Source organism: Drosophila eugracilis, unplaced genomic scaffold, assembly GCF_018153835.1.
Source record: "Drosophila eugracilis isolate 14026-0451.02 unplaced genomic scaffold, ASM1815383v1 contig_47, whole genome shotgun sequence".
In the NCBI taxonomy this organism is placed as follows: Eukaryota; Metazoa; Arthropoda; class Insecta; order Diptera; family Drosophilidae; genus Drosophila; species Drosophila eugracilis.
In genome coordinates this window covers 363,109-378,529 of record NW_024573338.1, presented here as the reverse complement: position 1 = coordinate 378,529, position 15,421 = coordinate 363,109, and the positions used below count along the sequence as shown (strand labels likewise).

General features: G+C 39.6%; 1 protein-coding gene across 1 annotated transcript in view; it reads right to left on the bottom strand.

Moving 5' to 3' along the window:
• The window catches only part of LOC108110020 (protein tipE), a 32,126-nt gene that overhangs the window by 3,291 nt on the left and 13,414 nt on the right, over window positions 1-15,421 (bottom strand). The gene's annotated exons all lie outside the window — the stretch shown is intronic.

Here is a 15,421-nt window from a genome sequence, read left to right as displayed (position 1 = left end):
GGAAAAGGAAAAGCCGAAAAACTTTATCGCAACGAGTGCAGGCAAACAGCTGCTGCTACTGCTGCTGCTGCTGCTGATACTTGCAACACGTTGAGCCACACAAACAAGGAAAACTAATTCCAGCTTCACCATCAGTCAACAGTGTTTCACTAATTGCATTGCATTGTCCTGGTATTATTTCCAGGCAAGTACACATTTTAAGACGAGTTAAGTAATTTACAAAATTTATAAAATAGAAAGCTTTTCATATACAATCCGATTTAGCTGTTAGACAATAGATAAGTTTTAGTTTGTTAAAAATTACTGACTATTTAGTCAGATAATAAAAGTTTTTTATGAAAATATTTAAGATTTTTGAAGGAATATTTTGTGTTTTTGTTTAATTTTCAAAAATTTGTAAAACTTACATGCATGTCAGTTAAATTATATTTATTTACTTCACTTTTATGATGCCATTCAATGCAGGTATTACATACATTTCCACCTGTAAATGTTTTCCTTTGAATTGCGTATTCATTTGTATGCACCTGACAATTTCGAGGCAAGGCTGCAATGCGTTTTTCTTTCTGGCTAGGAGCTGGGCCTGCTCCTGAGTCCTGATTTCATTTATTCGGTTCAATTGTTACATTTATTTATTACACACACACACACCGACATGTATACTTCCTTTTCATTGCTCGTCTACTCGACCTACGACCCCCAGCGACCAACTACTCAGTTCTCTGCTCTGTTATGCTGCTTCTTTATCTGAATTTTCCTTATTTTTCCGCTTTCCCCTTATTCCTTTTGGCTTTGTTGGTTGTTTTGGCTTCTTTATCATGGGATCACCACCCACTGGATTGAAGCTCCTTTGTTTGCTTGTTGCGGATTCGGTTTCGCATTGTAAATGAAATGGAATTAAATGAAATGTGAAATTTATTGTATTTAGGGGATTTCCATGCGACAAGCTCTGCGCAACCGGATGTGGATGGAGATTGGGTTTTGGTTTCGTTTCAGCTTGGAAAATGCCAGCGAAACAATGCGAAACAATCGCCTTTTCGCTTACTATTTCAAATGTAATTTATACGCGTACTTATGGCCCCCACTGTACACTGACTGTTCGCTTTATTGGCACTCTACTTTAGTTTTATTTGTGTTTACTGTCTATGATCGCCATCGTCCATCCAGTTGACTGCACTTCCTTAACATTTTTATACCAAATTATATATAAAAATCTCATTTCACCAAACGGAAGTCTTTTTCTTTCTTTAATAAATCCCCCTTCTTACATACTTAACTCTATGGATGCTGTATACACCCACACACCACCCACTGCTTTGGCCAGTTCATAGAAAGTTCCAAAAATAGTTGCTGCAAGTTTTGGCCCCAAAAGCTAAAATAAACAAAACAGGCAAAAACTGAAAGATATTATGAAAACTTTCGAGTGTTGGCAACTCCTCGAAATGCGCTTAAGGGTCATAATTAAAACGAGAAGCTTAAAAACATTGAAAAAAAACTATATATATTTTTTAGAGATTAAGAAGCATTTTTGGTAGCTCACACGTAAGAGACTTAAGGCTAAAATAGTTGTTATTCCTGAGAATATGAGAGAAGGTTTCATAAATATGTGAGCAGGCCAAATTAAGATAGATCGGATTAGGTTTTAATTAAAGTTTGGTAGTCGTTTTATTGCAGATGTTATTGGGGGATAAGACAGGTTGAAAAACTTTAATAAGGCAATATTTAGTTTAAAATTTGTTCTAAAAATTTATCTGATTTTACTCTCCATTTTTGCTTGCCTTGATAGACTTCCTTTCAAGTTATGTTTTAAATTGAGTTGCTACATTCCAGTGCCAGAGCTGCTCAACTTGAGGGTGAGTTAAAAGCTAGGAGTCGGACACCATCTGGTGCTAACCATTCATCAGCATCAAAAAAAAAGAGCAGACCACCCATTCCAGTTGCATTTGGGAGGGGAAAAAATGCAAAAAGGGCAAGATAGCAGCAACCGGATAATGGAAAGTGTGCAAATTTGTTGCCAAGCTGTTGTTGAAACTGTGCTCCCAATTAAAAATGCAACAAATTCGAGCTGCAACTGCAATTGAAAATGTATATAAAGGATGCCAATGCAATTAAAAAGCTTTTTCAATTGCATTTAACATGAAATTAGTTTCGAGAGCTATAAAAACCCTGAAAAGCTGGCAAAAGTGCCTGCGGTTATCTGTCGGTTTGCTTTGTGTCACTTTGTGCCACAAACATACGCTTCTGTATGCTGCTTGCAACGACCATGTAAAACTTGAACTTTTCCATTGAATTTATGATTGAAATCGATTGCAAAAACATTGCATATTGCAAAAGGTCTTTTTGAAACGACAGAAACCCCGGGCAATTGATTAAAACTATGAGGTTTCCTTTTCGTTTTCATCACAAAACTTTGACAAACTTCTGGACTTACGGACGAGAGGAACTCATTTCGGAACAATAACCAAAGTTGAAGTAGATTTATGCAGCACAAAAACTTCACAGAGAGCTGACAGGCACAACAACTTTATGCAATTAACTCCGCCACCCAACTGGGCAAGCCTTGGGGCAAGTTTGGTGCAAGCTTATTACCGACGACAACAAGCTATGTAAATGCCAACTGGCATTGAGAAATGGCCGAAAGCGGCGGCTAGTCTTGGCCAAGACCAGCAGCGACCATCATCCGTGATGAGAAGTTCTGCAGGAGCAGAAAGGCATAGCCAAGAGGTAGAAACCAGGTCAAACAGGTGTGTGCAGAGATAGAGATGGGAGTGCCATAGCCCCGAGGCCGCCGGACTGCAAAACTTCCTTCGCAACGTATTTAATTTGAAAATGCGACACTGACACTGCGGCGTGCTGAATGTTTTGGTGTAAATTAAATTACACGCGCCACGCCTGCCGCCTGCCGCCTGCCTGGGCGACTGGGGGATAGGCCGGCCAACCCGAAACACGGTACATTAAATTTTCATTTGGCCAAAAGTCCCACAAACTTTGCTAACAAGTCGCAGGCGTTGCAAGGACACCGGGAGCCTCGGACGCGTGAAAATAACAACAAGCGATACAGGAGATACACATAGAGAAAATTCTATTATTATGGAGGAAAAAAGTGAAAAATATAGAATTTTTCTAGAATTTTTATTCTATATTTTTTGTTATGATAACGAAAACTATCCGCCAGAACAAATTATGTTAAAAATTATATCATATTTTTCTTTCAGTGTAAAAATACAAATACAGAGATACGGATACAACTGCCAGGCAGACAGATTCCAGGGGTGCTAAAGTGAGGGCCAGCTTAGGGGTCAAAATGCTGCGGGCTCGGGACTTTGGTTCCCCTCTACACCGAACCCATCACCTGGATCTGAGCCAGAATCTCGCCTCCTATCCAAATCCGCAGCCTGCAGGCGACAAGTAAACACAAACGCCGACACACACCCACACACACACACACAGAACACAGAGAACTGACAAGTTTCCTGGGCTTTTGGAGATGGAACTGTGTAGAAACTTAAAATCTCATTAGTTACATTTTTGAGAGGACACGGGCTTTGGCTGTCAGCTGAAAACGGCAACAACTTTCCAGTTTTTTGGCGCCTCACTTGACTGGGAAATCTGTGCAGGCAGCTTTGGCAAACCATTTTGGAATTCACTTGGCCAGGCCACGCTGACCGCTTTTCATTCGTCTGTGAAACTTTAAACTGATAAAATCAAATTCTTTCAATGGTCAGGAAAAGTTTTGCCTACACAAACTGAAATTTTCGAATTCAAGGAAGTTTAAAGGAAAAGTAAGTTTAAAAATTTATATTGGCTGCTCAAGTTTTGCGGATTTAAATATTTTAAATTTAACAAAAAGCTTTTAATTTAATATATTTTATATAAAAAATTCTTCAAAATTAAAGTTATAAACCCTAAAAAAAGCGTTTATAAGCTCTTTTTAATATATTCATAAATGTTGCAGGTAGATTGTTGCATTTTTTCTTTTCCATAATGTCAACATAAAAATTTGTCGTATAAAAAACGTTTCTTTGACATTCCCAAAAAACTGTTTATTAACTTTGCAACAATGAAAAACTATCCTTTGGAGTAAATCTCAATAAAAAAACCTGCCAGCGGCGAGAATATTTGTAAACTGAAAAACTGCATTGGAAATCATTTTCCTCTAAACCAAACTGAGTATTTAAATTTCTGAATCTCAGTATGCCTGGGCACGTTTCTCCGTTTCTCAAAAAAGCAGTGGGTGGTGTCGGTAGTAGATAAATACAACCATACTATATACATATATATATATCGGTGTTGTCTTGGCCACTGATATTGCTATATACTCGTTGTGTTGGCCATATGGCAGCACTTTAAATGCAAATGAAAGCGCGCCGAGCGCTTGTCCTCGGCATCTGAGTTGATGGCAAAATGTGGTGCGTCGAGGTCGCTTACGATTTGAGAAGTGCTCGGTAGCCCCTCGCTCTGCACGACTTTCACCCACCCCCTCCCCGTTTCCATTCTATAAAATTTGCATTTGCATAAAGCTCCGAGCTAGAATGAATATTCGGTTAGGCTTTTTCCTTGCGGTGCTGCTGCTGCTGATGATGGCACGTGACTGGCTCATGGACGGCCAAAGTTTTGTGTGTCAAGGCACTGCAACTGCAGATACATTGTGCTTTAGATACTTGTTGAGCCTGTCCTTCATCCTTAGGATGTATGTACTGTATGTTTTGTATCCCCCCAAAAAAACACCTTGAACACTTCCAATGACAGCCAGCCTTTAGCCTGTAGCCTGTAGGTCACCGCTGACTGACATTTCAAATCAATTCCAAAATACCACCCATCTAACAGCCACCCCAAAGTCAAACAGTAGTCGGGTTGCATTTTTCGAAGCCAAAAACAAGTGGGGCGTTGCTAGCTTTTGTTTTGTCATTTGCGCGGGCGTGGCCCAATTCAATTGCCAACTTGCATTTGGAACTTCAACTCAACTCAAACAAGAATTCAAACTCAAATCAAGGGTGTGGTGAGCGGGTGGGAGAGGTGCTGATGGGGCGTAACGCTTGTCTTGGCCAAGTCAACAGGGGCATTGATATTAAGTAGCCCTGGCCGAAAGCACAGACAATTCATCATCTATCCTCTGTGTCCTGAAACTTTTGGTAGTGAAAACTTTCTAGGTTTCTTCTTTTCTTGACCATTTTCTCTGCGGACCAAGATCTGTCCGCCTGTTGGCCATTAATCAAACCAGCTACGTGATGTCTAGCCCGTTGGTCATAAATAAACCCATCCCGCTGTCAAGGGGAATAGAAAAATCCAAAAAGGATTTATGCAAATAAACATTTTTTATGTTCGATGCTGAGTGATGGCTTGGCAATTGCCAGTGTAAATGCAATCAATGTGGCAGGAAACCAGGAAGACAGGAAAGCCCGGTGGAAATTTTTTATATTTAAGTTTGTTAAAATAAAAAAAAAAGATTTTTTAAAGAAGGAAAAGGTACTGAATGTTTTAAGCATAAAAATCTATAAAAAATGGATCACTTCTCAGAGAAAAGTTCCCCTAATGTAGGTTTTTTATTAATTTTTAGTATTTTTAAACTTTTTTTTTACATTTAACATTTCTAGACTTTAATTTTCCCTAGTGTACAGGCACCTGGAAAACCATTGGAAGCCCAGAAAATTTAGTTTCCGTTGATTAATTTCCGCTCACAGCTCAATCATAAGGTTTCGCAATTTTTTCGCATATTTCTTCCCCTTTTTTTAATGTGATTTCCACTTGACGGGTGTATATCGAACCGGATTGAAAGGCATGTTGAGTGGCGGCGGCCTCACGAAGGCTATCATTTCAGGGAATGGGAGGGGGGTAGGGGTGGTGAAGAGAGAGGATAGGGGGTCTTTGAATTTAATTTTGGGCCAGGTTCGTTAAAAGGTCGGTCAAATGATTTATTTGCCGTTCCCGCATTGATTTCCAGTTTTATTTCGATTTCGATTTCGATTTCTGGTTTCTGGTTTTCGGCATTCGGTTTTCTGGCAATGCCTCCCCCTCTACTTGGATAATGAAATCATTCCGTGACACTCGGCACTCCACACTTTACGCCCTCGTGCGACAACCCTCTTAATTGTTAAATCGAATTCGCTGCTTTGCCTGTGCGCGACAACGCGGCGTATGTGTAATGCGATTATTGAAATGTGTTGATTGGAATCAAGTTTGCATTTAAATTGGATTGCCATTGTTTGGGACACACACACGCACAGAACAACAATTGCTTTCAAATGGATTACACATTTTAGTTATGAACTCGAGGCGGTGTCCCAACAAATCAAACTCACAGGATAGTGCTTAAATTTTAAATTCGAATTGGATCAACATGGACTAAACTGTTTGGGGAGTATCTTATATATATAATATGTGTTATATATCCCACACATAAATTATATGCACTTTCTCCATATCCTTTAAGCTTTTTGTTGCTGTCGCTGGGGCTTAATGGCATGTCGTCGTGGGAGTGGGTGCAAAGAGCAAATATGAAATATTTCCCAAACGAATGTGCCATAACAGTTGAGTGAATAAAACATTAACAAATATTTATTTCCATAACCGCTGCCGTTGCCGTTTGCTGTTGCTTCTTTTTTTTTTTTTTTTTTTTGTATTTCGGCCCCGGGGGTGTCCTTTTATTTTATTATATTTATTTGGCCTCCGTTCTGAATTTTTCGGTATTTTTTTTTCTCCGTTTTGCTCTCTGCAATAGAGCATGTCCTTGCTCCAGTGCTGCGATTGAGATTATACCAAGCGGCAAATAAATAAAACAACAAGGGACTCACACACACAATCGCCCTTTGGAGCAACGCACGGGTCAGAGGGCAAACCAGTGTTCCACCGCAGAGCTTGGGTTTGGTTTGGGTTTTTGGATTTTTCGACTGGGGTTTGGTTTGGGTTTCCCCGCGAACGAGTTTCTCCCGAAAGTTGCGGGAAATTTTGCAGCCTGCAGCCTGCAGTGCGGAACAGTCAAAGCGTCAGCATTCCGCCAGTGGAGTTTTCTACTTTTCCGCTTTCCCATTTCCCGTTGCCATCACACCTTAAAACTGGTGGTCTTGCGGACTAGTGCTAATGCAGCGTTTAAGGCAAAACACTCGCCACTCGGGTTTTTTTTTTAATGTTTTTTGACGCGCAAACCACACAACAGAAATGGCAGAAAGCCAAGGCGTACCTCTCGCATCCGGGAATTTGCCATTTCCCCTGGTTTTCCCCCACTTTTCCAGCCCACTTTTCGCTCCGGCTGAGCTCTGGTGGCCACGTAAATTGCGTAAAATCCCCGCAGCTAAAGCTGCGAAGCCAACGCGTATTCCTCACTAATTGCACATTTTTATCTCAATTATTGCGGCTTACTCCTTTGAAGTCCTGGTAAAGACCAACTGGCAAGGGCATAATAGAGCTAGGAAGGAGTGTTAGTTTGGTGGACAAAAGACAGGATTCATTAAGGGATTATGTGTAGGCTATGTCATGCTGCATCTACTGTGCAGTTTTCAGCGGGAAAATGCATTTAAGTTTGCTTTAACTTTAGTCAACTTGAAGAAACTTTAGGAAAACATCAGGAAATGTAGGATGTTTGGTTGTATAAAATATATATTTATTACTAATATATAAAGTTCGTTGAGTTATTTAATAAACATTTTGCTAAAACTCCTCCCCTTGTCGTGAAAATTCTCTACTAAACTCAGGCTATTGTGACGCAGAAGTTTCCCCAAAAAAAAAGAGGAAAATATAAAAAATATTTTTGCAACTTGTTTGGCAACTTTAAAACCAATTTCTATTATCAATGCAGGGCGGGCACTCTCTGTGTGTGTATGTGTGTGCAAACATTGTGGCATGAGGCAAGTGAAGCGCTGCCAATTACGAGTAGGCGAGTCAACAAACTCAGTCAGCAATTTGGGCGCCAAAAAGTATGCAAAGCACGAGCTGAAAGCAGGGAAAGTTGGCTGAGGAGTAGCAGCAACGGAACTCTCTTGTCAATGAGCCCAAGTGAGTTACTTGTAATTACCACAAAATTCAATATATACACTCCCAGCTGCGGTTGCCTTCCCTAGCTCCTCTTTAAAAATGAATGAATGGATGACAGGATGGAGGAGCAGCTGCCGTCATAGTCAAACATCATTTGGTATAGTCGCGCTCGAAACTCGTTTTGCCTAACGACCCGACCATCGACTTGCGTCATATCCCCAGCAACTTGTCGAAGATGCGACGACCGCACGCACCATCCCAGATCCTGGGATCCTGGCATCCCATTCCATCACATCTCTGCCCATTCCATCCCATCTCATTTTTGGAAGTTGGAGGAGCTGCCTCAAAATGGCAGCTGTAAAAAATCACAGCATCAGCATAAAAGTGCTTAAAAGCAGCCGCCGTGTCTTTAGCAAGGGGCATGCTTTTGCTTTTTGCGCTTCACTTTGCACTGAAATTTCCCAGATTTTCCATCCCCAAACACGCCCACTCCCACTCCCACTTCCATTTTCCTTAAAAGTTTCGAACAGTTTTTCTCCTACTGATTTCTATCTTTACTGAGTTTACGTTCCCCAACGTTGCTCTTTTTTTTTTTTTGGAATTGTTTGCCAGCGAAATTCATCTCATCAGACTTTCGGTTTCTGGGCTTTTAATGGAATTATTTGGAATAAAAAAGAAAATAAATTATGAAGCATTTTAATTGCCATAAAAACAGATTCCCAGCCTCCACCCCAAACGGAATCCAGTTTTGCTCCAGTTCTAGCTCGTTAATGCGGTAACTTAATTCAATTTGGCATCTTAATCCAATCAGCAAATTGAAGAATAATTGGTAGTAAGACGGGCACGCAGGGGATAATATTACATTTTGCATTTTAATTGGGATTTACTAATTAAAAAGTTTTCCCGAAGGAAACTGTTTGGTTTTTGGCCTAGGATGGGTTTACATCGTAAGATTAGAAGGACCTTTGTCAACTTCCAGTCCCCCTTTTTTGGCTGGATTATAATAGATAACTGACCCATAAGGCTTTCAATATTAATTAACGGAGATTATTTTGGTAATGAAAAAGTTTTCTTCTTATATTAAAATCGAAATATTTTTGATAAGAAAATATCCCGGCAATACCTGTCAAGCTTCTCAATTTATACATTTAATTCCATTAATTGATAAAAATAAATTACCAAAGTGAGCCTAATGATTTAAAATTATATTCTTCACTTAATAATTTAATTTATGTTTTCAATTTGCTAAACCTTATCAAAACAAGCAATAAATAACTTTTATTTAATAGAATTAAAGCGTGAAATAAACGCTTTAGCGAATAATTACTTATTTATTTATCACCCAATTTTATATTTAAGGAAACAATGCGAAAGGAAACGGAAATCGGTTAGTAGCAAGCGATCCCCAGAGACCTTTCCACAAAGGCACTGAATCGAAGGCAGCTCGAAGTGCACAAAAATTTCCCAGTTTTCCCAGCACGCATCATTAAATTCGTCTATGCAATTTGCTAACGATTGACACAGTAAAACAACCAAAAAAAAAAAAAGAGAACAAAATAAAAGGGAAAATATACGAATAAATCGAGAATATTGCGCATAAATGTATTTAAAATTACGCATTGCTCATACGCAGCGTATGGCAATATTTCCGCTTGACGGCGCCTTTTGTGCCAATGCCTCTCAGTATGTGTGCGTGTGTGTTCCTCCTGTTTGTGTAAGTCCTGCTCAGGAATCGGTCACTTAGTATTCTGCTCATGGACACACAGCTGACACGTCGTTGGCCAGGAAAGGATGGCAAAAGGATGGCAAGTATGGTTCCCATGGTTTTCCATCCCTATCGCATAGCAACCGAAAAGGACATGTTTGGCATCTCCGTGTGAGACGGAGGTCACGGGTATAGCGAACCGATCACATGCCGTGTTTTTCCAAAAGGATAGCACGGCCACAGCTAACAGCTACGCAGGCCAATTTGCAATAATATTGATTTTTCATTCGCCGCCTGGGCTTTGGTTTTATATTTTCGGTTTCATTGCCAGCAAAAACTAAAGTCAAGCGAATGGCCAAAACAAAAAGAAAAAAGTTGACTGGATAGAACACGCTTTTGGCTTGGCCATGCCCAAATGCCGTGCAAAAGCCAGCGATGAGCCAACAATCACACACAACCACACACACGCAGAGCCACACACATACACACAGCGATTATAGAACACCCACCCATTGGCATGTCTCGGGGCCAGTTAAATAGTCAAAGGACAACAACGCTGGCGTCGGCGAAGGCAACTCTCTGTGCCACTGGCAAGCATAAAGTTTAGAGTCCTGCGACTTACGACTTCTAAATACCCCACCTTTTTGGTTTTACTATTTGAATTTCCAAAGAGGGGAAGTGAATGTGAAGTTCATAATTATATATTACAAAAAAGAAGTTAAAAAATTTTGAATACTTTAAACATCCATTTATCCTTCAACCTAATATGCCCATTCTTAAAGGGCATACATTTTTTGTGGGCAACGGGACTTTTGCCGAGTGAGTTGCCAAACAAAGGCAATAGCAAAGTTACAAAGAAAAAAAACAACGAAAAATATTACTTGTGTGTTGCGAGGAAGAGATACCCAGTACTTAAAACTGAATGCTTTTAAAGCTTACGGTTAAGGTTTCTTACAGTTTTTTTTAACTTTTTGAAATCTCTTAATATAATAGAAAGCTTTTCCCAATTTATGTTAATGCTAATAATCAAGAATCTATATAGTCTGCTTATCACAAGCTTATCTAACCATACAGTATACCCCATTTAAATTACCCCCTGTAAAGGGTATCCAAAACAGCAACAAAAACAGAAACCAAAAGTAAAAGCAAAAAGCAAAAGCAAGCAAAACAAAATTAGTTTCATAAGTTTTTTATGAGTTCATCGCTTTTTTGTGTGTATGGCCAGCAAACACACACACACACACACTCTAACACTCACACACTTGTACGAACGCGGAAACAGTAACCAACACATGCACAGTAGAGTCGCCTGGCTGACTAACCAGCTTTTGTGCCAAGGGTCGAGTGTTGGGGCGTTTGTCGCGTGGGTGGACGCCCCTACGCCCCTTCCGCCCATTTGGCCTCCTGACCCCCACGACTGGCCCAACCCCCCTTTTTGTGCCAATGTTCTGGCACTTCCGTCCACCCCTCTCTCCCTAACACTACACAATTTGAGGAACTTTTAGGCAGGCAAATAATTCACAGAAATATATATACAAACATATATACATATGTATATCTGTATATGTTATATATATATGTATATATATACAGAGCAGGAAGCCAAGTAAAATATATTGCGAGTAAATTTCTTTTGTTGCTCGGCTAGACGTTTAGTCGCTGTGTGCGAGGGAGATGGCCAAAAAGCAAAAGCAATGGCGACAATTTGTTAAATTGTTATTGTTATTTCTATGTTAAATGCTCCACTGCCCTTAGAATGGCCACCCCACCCCGAAAAGTAACCCACCCAAGGCAACCCCCTTTTGCCATTTTCCTAGCATTTTCCATCACCCAAAACGGCTGCTGCACGTAACGTCGATCTGCATAAATTATGTGAAATTTATAAGGACAACAGTACACAGCCTCTGGCAGCTAGAAAAACTTATTACGCAAAACAAATATTGTACAACCATTTCCATTTTCCATTTTATTGTTCAGTTTTTGACATTTTTTTCCGTTGTTTTTTTGGCCTGACCTCCAAGGAGGTGAGTTGGATTTTCCCCGTGTAATCGCAGGTCCTGCAGGTGGCTACTTAGGGGGTTTGCTTTAATAGAGAGAAACATAATGCAGTTGCCATGGCGGTGAAAAGGTGCAAAAGTGGGAGTACAATAAAGAAAAGGGCAATTAGAAAGTGGAAAGCTTTTAGCTAGAAGAGTAAAAGTGCAAGAGAAAGTTTAAGGATATTTTTAGGTAGCGGATTTTCACAGACATGGAACTTACGAGAGGTATACATAGGTAGCTGTTAGATCTTTTAAGAAATGAATTAAAAGAAGTTATCAGTTAAACGTAAAACGTAACAAAAATGTAAACATTAAACAGTAATTACCCAAAAAAATCTTAGAAAAATATTTAAAAGGTTACTTACTACCTACCTACCCAGAAAAGTTAACAACTTTCTTAACTTAAAATTGTAAAAAAGCGAGTCATAAAATCAGCACTAAATCAGAAAGAAAATCCACCTGAAAACCAATCCATTTCACATCCACCCTTAACTGTAAAGAAATTGTAAAGTCCACTTTCGAAACGATAACGATTTGTTTACACGCCGAAGGGGGAAAATTGGGGAAAATGTAAGGCAAACAATGGGCAAATAAATTGCATTCACATTCGCGGCGCCCTGCCAATTACAGTAAAGAGCGCATAAATTGGTGGGGATTGAGTTTGGAATTGGGATTCTTGTTGGTTTTGGGTTTGGGATTGTGGGTCATCGCCAGTGGCAGTCATCATTCCACATGTCACATTCTTGCACGGCATATGACTGACCATTTCCGCTCACATGTGCGACCACTGGCCATTTCCACGATTTTCCACGGCTTGTCATTTGGGGGTTATACTAGTAAGTGTATATGGTTTATGCATGTGCTGGGCAGGTTAGGGAAATCGAGTTCAAGTGAACTGCCGGCTATAACAGTGAAAGAGAAGCCTTGGCGTTTTTGCCTTCTTTCCTTCCTTCTTTTTTTCTTCATTAAGCCAACAAAAAGCCATAACAGCAATGGCAACAATGTCCATAAACAGAGCAAAAGGCAATTCCGATTCGTGTGAAGCTTTGCTGAAGTTACGAACTTAAGTAGCCAGCCCTCCATTCAATGCCTCCACCCTGGTAAAGGTGACCAATGTTAGCGGGAACTTAACTTTTCCGGGCCAACCCAGCTGCCACCCATTCATCCGAAAATTGATTTTCTCACACTTTCTTTCCTTTTGCTTACATTTCGATTCATTTCTGATAAAGCTAAAAGCGAAAGTCCAGCAATAAAATAGAATCATCCACCAGTTGAAGTTTATCTTAAGGGTTCTTCGACTTTCACTTTTGGCCATTTGGAAAAATCTGCTTAGCCGGCAGTCACATGTCAATTATCCGATGAGGTTCTCTACGAAGTCAGTTGGTCCGGTAACAAATCAATTAGTCTAGTCCAGTCCTAGGAACATAATACTCCAATGTGTAAGTGGAATATGAAATGAAGTTTCTCTCGTAACATGGATCATGGATTAATGTTGACTTAACCACTGACCATTAATTCCAGCGTTTGACAGCTTCAGATTAATTCAATGAGCTCGCGGAGTTTGCGTTTTGCAGAGGATTAAGTGAGTTAATCTCGTTTTATGAAGAAAACAAAGCAGATAACAAGCAGAAATAGTCACTAAAAACAAGAATAATATTAAAGGTAAGTTGGTTTTTCTAACAATCTTTAGTTAGACTAGACTTTTCCCTAACTTTTCCGTTTTAGTTAAAGTTATGAAGAGTACTATAAGGTATCCAATTCAGATCATAACTGATATAACTACAAGCTCATACCCCACTTCACCTTCAAACAGACATAAAAACCCATCAAAAGCGTAGGCCATACATTTCAATTATAATTTTTATCTGGTAAATTGCTTTTGGCCCCTTGGTCCCTTGGTTAATTATAACAAAATATTGATGTAATAAAGCAAAGGCAATTTTCAACATTCACACGAATGAAAGTCAATCTCCAGCGGAAACATATACGCAACACATACGCAAACATAAGCAAACAAACACAGACAAACAAAGAGCGAGCGGCTGACAAGTTTCGGTTGTCATGAGCAATTTGCTGTGAAAGGTGGAAAATCAATCGATATATATGTATATATGGTGAACTATATGGTTAATTGTTTGGGCAACTGCCCAGGAGGGAGTGGACAATACGCACATTGATCCATTTATATTGACACTTGTTCGTGCTTAAAAATTAATCAGCGATGAGACGCTTGTGTTCGATTCGAGTTCAGTCACTTTCAATCTGCACATTCATCATCACATTTCTGTATTTTCCAGGAATCGCCGCACACTTTGTTCAATTATTTAGGCCCAAAGAGAAGGAAAAACTGCAGAGGAAAAGCTACTTAGCGGCTTAGCCATGGACCACCCCATTGGGGTGACGACAAATGGCCATTGTGAATTCATGTTGGTTTCGACACGTGCCAAAATGTCCGGCAAGGTCAAGAGATTTATGGATGGTCTGTGGCAAAAGGACACTTCAGGCTTGCCGAAACTTACAAGGACTCATTGCATTGGCTAATCTAAACCCAAAGGGTTCTCTCTCTCTCTCTCTCTCTCTTTCTGTTTAATTCATTACCCTCAGCTTTTATCTTTGATTATGGCAATTAAATACTTGGCAATCCCTTGATCTGTGGCCAGTTTCAATTTCAACTTTACTATCAAGAGCTGCATCCGCCTGTATGTCCTCTTTCCGATCCGATCAGCTTCTGGTGATGAGCTCTGGCTCAGTCCGGGTATTCATTGTTTGTTTTATTAAGCCCAATTAGTGCGTCTGCTCGTTCCCAAAAGGATTCTGTCCGTTGCAATCCGATTGGCTTTCAATTAATTGACAAGCCATCATAATTGATGCTCTGTTCGCATGGCTACGCATTTATTAAACAACTCTCAGAGAGGCGGACAGAGACAGAGAGAGAGAGAGTGGGTCAACCGAAATTTACTGATGTTTTCCGGCATTAACTTCATATTCAGTCAATCGATTTTCCATCAGTTTCAACCGCTTAAACTGTGTGTTTTGCAAATTATGTGGGTTTGTTAAATGGAAAATGATTTATTTATCATGGAAAACAGGATTAGTGTTTGCTAATGAAACCAAAAAACTAGTTTAAATTATTGTTTGAGTTTATAAAAAGGTTATCATAGATTTTTATATTATAAAAACCTCTCAAAAGGGATAAAAATATGAAGCATATTCTTAATTTTGTTAACTTTTTGATTATTTTTTTCTATTTTTAAACTGCCTGAACATCAGAATCAAACTCTTTAAAACCCACACTTCTACCTCTCCCTTTCAAAACTCATTTGAAATTCAAAAAAATATCCCCCATTCGTTCGGCATTCATTTTGATGGCTGTCATAATACTTAAAAATAAGCGATAAATTTAAATCAATGACTCAATAAGAATGATTTAATTGCGTTTTCATTTGGCTGGGCACAAGTGTCTGTGGCGAGCTGTTAAAATTCAAATTAAAAGCCCGAACGTGACCAAAAAGTGAAATTGTGCTGAGTCTGAGGCAGCCGTCGTCGTTTCAGCTTTAATAGGCAATTTGCAGTCGTAATCCAAATGCAGGCAGTTGGCAAAAGTCACGCACACACAGAGCACGGCCTAAGGACAACAATGAAATGAAAATGGTCGACGATTCAGCCGCAGGACAGCGAAATTATTTTTTCCTCATTTAAGGAGGCGGCT